Genomic DNA, 6,022 nt, shown 5'->3' with positions numbered 1-6,022 from the left:
TTTTTTCCCCCATCTGTAGCATACCAGGTATTTTAGCATCGAGAAAGGATATTCATTTACCAAACACATGGTCAGATTACGTGATGTTCATTGTATGGAAAGGGACAGTCGGAAGCACTAGCATAGGAAGGGCAAATTCATGGGCTGGGCCTTGACAGCCACACTGCCTAGGCTTGGAGTATATTCACTTGCAAAGCATGGGTTGGATTAATCTCCACCTCTTTGATCTCATCATTGTCAATTCAAATAATGTTAAGACCTATGCTATGTTATATATTCGTTGATCTCCTCCCAACCCACATTCCTAAAACCTCCAATAAATACTGGAGAACAAGCTCTAATCTCTCTCTTACTTCCCTGGATCTTCAGAGTCTCTCTGTCTTAACCTTTTGATCTTTATCTTTCCTCCTGACACTCTTGCCCCACGCCTCCTATTAATGCTCAGACTTTCTTGTCTATAGGAGGCATCAAGGAGTTCTTACTCCTCACGTGTTTTCTTATTTCTCATATTTCCCTTTAATTAATAAGCCAAGGGAAAACATTAAGGAGATAGCGCCTCTCCCCATTCTTTTTAACCTTTTGTCTCAGTCATTATTATTCACCTATTTTCTTCAGTCTCCTTTCTCCTTCTCAAGTTATCACCCACAGGAGAAATTTATATAACAACTGCAGGTCGGATTGTTATACCATCATTATAGACAAAATTAATATTTAATATGAATGAAGATAACTTAACAGTGCTTCATTGCCATCATCACAAACTGTTTTAAATCTGTCAAATATGTGCAAATAAAACATTTGTACTGAGAAACTAGTGTTTAGGAATTAAAACCTCAAAGCAATATCCACAAATGTTCTGAAATCTAAACTTTTTTTTAAAGCATGGACAATTTGAACCCAAGCAACTTGGTACATTAAAACATGTCAGAATCCATATATTCCATGAGTGGCTCCATAGACCATCTTTCAGAAAGGGGAAAATAGTGCTTTTGTCATGGTTTAATTTACCTTTTGGTTTCACAGGCAGCCACTGAACATAAAGGATTTACTAAATAATGTTGATTTCTACCAGCCTTATTTAACTCTAATTAAACAACAGTTCAACAAAATAGTCTTTTCCTTCTCCTTAGTTTTGACTTGGGAATGTGAGACATTTTCAATTAAAGACTTTTTCCTGTAGACGTCAACATGTGTGGTCCAAACAGGATCATTTCTGACGTGGCCTTTGATTCAGACATTGGGATGGATTTCTGTGTTTCAGGCTGGCTGTCACTTCGGTACTAAGCGAATTTCTTTTTCAAAGCTTCTGCAATTGGAGATGCAGGGTCAGCAGGGTCCACAGGTTTGGGTTTTAGGTCTTGCTCTGATCTTTTCACAGACCAAAGTTTTACGTTGTTCATGTCTTTTAGGATTTCTAGCATATTTGGTACTTCAGGTTTCTTTGGGATGTTTTCTATCAAAATCTTTCCAGCACTAGTTTTCTTCTCTCTTCTCTCTTTAATCAGATCGATAGCAGATACCCTTTGGTGTAGTCCTGATGAAGGAAAAGGAGGTGGTGGCAGCAGCGGTGGTGGGGGCAATGGTGAGGGAGGTACTGGTGGTGGAGCAGCAGGTGATTCAGGGGAACCTGGAAGTGTGGTGGGTCTTAAGCCACCTGAAGCAAGACTCTGCTGTTCTTGCAAAATCACAATTTTGGCAATCTGTGCTCAGAGAGTAGCCAGTTCAAGTTCGAGGGTGCTGATCTTCTGCAAAGCTTCCTCATTGGCTACAACTGTCACTTTGGGCTCTGGATCCTCCTGGGAGAAATTTAGTAAAGAAACTTGTCTGTTCTGGGGCTTTCCAAAAAAATGAAGTTCATCTGGAGGGGCCTGCTTTGCCCCAACCTCTGTTCTTAGCCTTGTGGAAACCTCTCTTTCTTCCTTGGCAATCTATCCTACATCAGCAAAAGAAGCCACTGCATCTTCTTGGTGTTGATCAAGGCTCCATTCTGTCAGATGACTGGTAAGCTGAAATTGAACTCTTGGACACTGAATCAGAGATAGATTAGTACCAATCTTTCTTACAATACTTCGAGATGAACCATATGGTTTGTCTGACCAGACTACTGAATCCATTCTTATCCAACTTGTTTGCAAACTATCCTAATTAAGCATTGTATCCAGTTAAGCATCTAGATGGCAAAGTCTTCACAAATTGTTATTTTCAACATTTCAAGCACCCACATCAGCACATGGCCCATAATCGAATGGGAGCAGGAGGTGAATAAGCTCTCCTGACATTTTCCTCCACTTAGTAGTACATACTTTCTTAATGGGTGATTCTGTGTTATGTCAAAGTCAAACCACAACAACCAGAGCCTCCTCCACCGGCTTTGGACATGGGCTACCCCTTATTGATTCTTTAATCTTCTCTTTTCCTTAACTTTGAACTTCTCCAAGCCTTGGTTTCCAATTTTCTGTTCTTTTTTCCCTTCAAAATATTTTTCAGTTTGGACTTATTAAGTTAGTTCAACTATCAGATAACTTTTCAACTTTTCCAACTCTCTTGTCATGCATTTCAAATTGCCTTTGAGATATATCAATAACAATGCCTCAATGTCAATTTCCAAAAACCAAGATCATATGAAATCTGTGCCACTTAAAGAACTTCCTAATGTGATGATTTTTTTCACCAATTTCTTTGTCCCTCTCATTTCATGACTTCATACCCTGAAATGATTATGTGTTTTATCAACAGAACTGTCTTTAACAACAACACCTATAGAAACAGTGGAAACACTCATTTCCTTGTGTAATTAACCTATTCAACTATAAGTAATTTCAAAATTCTTATTGTGTAAAGCTTTATAAATGCTTCCTTTGGCTGGATCTCATGGCCAAACACACTTAGAACCAGACACTAATTTCGGTAGGATTAAACCTATTTGAATAACTGTGACATAAGTTTAGTTATTTTCCTAAAATACTACCTCAATACAGGCAAAACAATTTGTTTTTTAAAGGTATTGAAACCATCTTTGAGATTTAACTGGCACCGAGAATTAAAACTTGAACCATTTGATAGAAGTTTCATTAGCTCTGATGGGCTTGGAGTGGAGGAAGGAAGGCAGAAAAACCATTATGAGCCTTTCCTTCAGGCTTGATCAATTTATCAGTATGGCCAGAACCAAGGAAAGGAAGTTATGTTTAATATTCAATTCTATGATCCTTTATGTACTTACTTTGTGTCATGTACTGTGCTAAGGATTGGATGTAAAAATAACAAAAGAGATAGTCCCTGAACTCTATGAGCTTAAAATCTATTGGAAAACTCAACACATCAAAGGGAGCTAAAAAGTAGAGACAGTGAGTGGCATCAGGAGATACTGGACACAAAAGCATGATTTTCTGTAGAGTAGAAGTGAAGCAGAACTTCTGATGGGAAATGAATCAACTGACATAACGCTTTATCCTTGATAAATATACTTTTTTTTGTAATGATTCAGAATAATTCCTTCTGTTAAATACTCAATGAACTGTAAGTTTGTTGTTTCATAGGATCCTAACTCTGGAAAAGTCCTCAGAGGTCATTTCATTTAACCTCTTTGTTTAGTAGATGAGGGAATCAAGGTCCAAAGAGAATTAAAAGGCTTGCCCAGGTTCACAAAGATAGTAGGTCTCTCAAACTATATTTGAACCAAAGTTCTCTTATTCCAGAGCCATTGCTCTTTCCAGTATAGCCTCTCAAACCAAAACCACTAAGCCTTAGTCAGACATAGATGACAACATCCTAAAGGTATTTGGTTGACACATCACAGTCAGTTTTAGTTCACTATCAACTTCTCTCTCAACTATTTCTTAACAAGATTTCTTCCCATTCTGCATATCTAACACATTTAGTATCATGATTTTATTTTTCCTCTTGTTCATGTTTAATTTGCTCTTTCAAATGCCCATAAGTATTATAGTATATCTAAAATATGGTTCTAAGGCCTGGTCTGTACAATATTTTTAATAAATTTCCACAGTTTCACATTCAGGCAGAAATCAATGAACAATTGTTAAACTAAATTATAACATTTCTTTCAAATTTTTTGCTATTCACTTGTTCTATTTTCCTGGGCATTTGGTGCTAGTTCTGAATATATTTCAAATTACTGAAAAAATTCTTATATATTATAGATATTTCCACAATAAATTGGAAGAAATGGGAAGGGAGGGAGGCAGAAAGAGATAAAGAGAAAAAGAGAAAGAGAAAGATAGACAGAGACAGAGAGACATTATAGAAAACTAATTAAATGGTGACTATTATGATGCATACTGTGATAGGTTGTATAAAAGTTTCAGGATATTCTCTTGATTTTTCAATGACAAAATAACTTGAATTTTGATTTCTTATAAAGAAAATATATATAGTGCTTCATATATTATGATATAGTTAATCGGTGACTGAATATTATTTGCCAAAATATTCCTGTTGCCTACTCAGTCTTATTGATGAAATCCTGGACTCATACCTAAATAACTCATAAAAATTTTGCATAGATTGAAAAATTGGCTCATAAATTGATTGGTATTGATGTTGTCATGAAAGATATTTTCAACATTATTTGTGTGTATTTTTCTGCTTTTGGTATTTATTTCAGATTATGTATATCAATTACATAAATTCCTCACAACTCTGTCATCTCTACATTGGATCCACTCTAAACATATCTTGTGCAAACTGAATTATTTGACTATGTTAGTTGTCTTTAGTGTCATTTCTACAATTACCTTAAGCACATCTTGGTTTTCTCATGTCTAATTTAGGAATGATTATTGCATGGCCTATCTTATGTAGTTCTGAAGACTAAATGACAATTAAGTAAATTTTGCCAAGTATTAAAATACAATGAAAAATTAACTTTTCTTATAGAAGAGATACGCAAATCCATTGAAATTAAAATGTCATTGCTCCAGTCACAAAGCCACACAAGAACATTAATTGCAGGAATTAGTAGTGGGGCAAAGTTTGGACCACCTAAAATATCCACACTTTGCCTGAATATAATTATAATACCTTAACATTTGGATAGCAGAATTAAGATTTTCAAAATATATTTTTGCAATTTCTTTGTAAAATAAAAAATACATGCCTCACTATCTTCATTTTGTAGACAAATAGAATAAAACATTTTGAAAGGTTTAATGACTTGCCCATTGCCAGACATCTAATAAGCATCTAAGAGAGGATTATAACCTAGAATTCTTGGTTACATTTCCAGCATTCTACCCTAGTTCTTCATTGCCTCTCAGTTAATTATATTAATATTAGGAAATCAGACTCATAACAAGAAACTATATACTTTCCCAAGAATTAAATTGGCTGGTTTCTTTTTTACAATAATTTAATCTTGAAGCATTGTAATTGTCATCTACGTTTTGAATTGATAAGGGAAACCATGAAGTACCTACCCTCAAAAAGCAAACAAAAAAAGCTATGAGTCTTTCTTTGTTTCTGTGTCAATTTCCTTTCACCTAAGAAGATCGCATATGGAAGAGTATAGTAATCTGAACACTTAGCAGAAATTTTCTTCCATTGTCTGTTTCTGAGTGAGTAAGGTGTGAGAAGTTGGGAAGTGAAGTTGAAGTGTGAGGGGAATGGATTTCTCTTTCTCTCTCTTTCTCTCTCTCTCTCAATTTTTGGTATTTTTGTGTGTGCATTTCTACAAAGAAATACTGTCACCAACATATCTTCATTCAAACAATGAGTTTGAGGGTATTGTATTTCAAAGAATTCTGGACAGGAATTCTGGTCTTTTTTTTTTTTTTAGTTTAGGCTATTTCAATTTGAATTGCTACATTGTAAAGTTAAAATAATTGCACGATTGTCTATAAAAGTGCCTTGCCACTTTAAACTCATGTTTTTGTTACCATGGATTGAGAATACCTTATTACAAATTAGTTTATCAGAGTAAATGTGAATGAAATATTTTATAGAAGAGTAATGGAGAGAAAGAATGCTATGATCCTGGAGCACCACTGAGATCCCCTCCCCCAAA

The 6,022-nt window shown here is 35.3% G+C and overlaps 1 pseudogene; it reads right to left on the bottom strand.

The window, feature by feature from the left end:
* Positions 1-1,019: 1,019 nt before the first annotated feature.
* Positions 1,020-2,335, bottom strand: LOC100010254 (mitochondrial fission regulator 1-like; annotated as a pseudogene).
* Positions 2,336-6,022: the final 3,687 nt, after the last annotated feature.

This window comes from Monodelphis domestica, chromosome 6 (genome assembly GCF_027887165.1).
Source record: "Monodelphis domestica isolate mMonDom1 chromosome 6, mMonDom1.pri, whole genome shotgun sequence".
Taxonomy (NCBI): domain Eukaryota; kingdom Metazoa; phylum Chordata; class Mammalia; order Didelphimorphia; family Didelphidae; genus Monodelphis; species Monodelphis domestica.
This window is presented reverse-complemented; position numbering and strand designations above follow the sequence as displayed.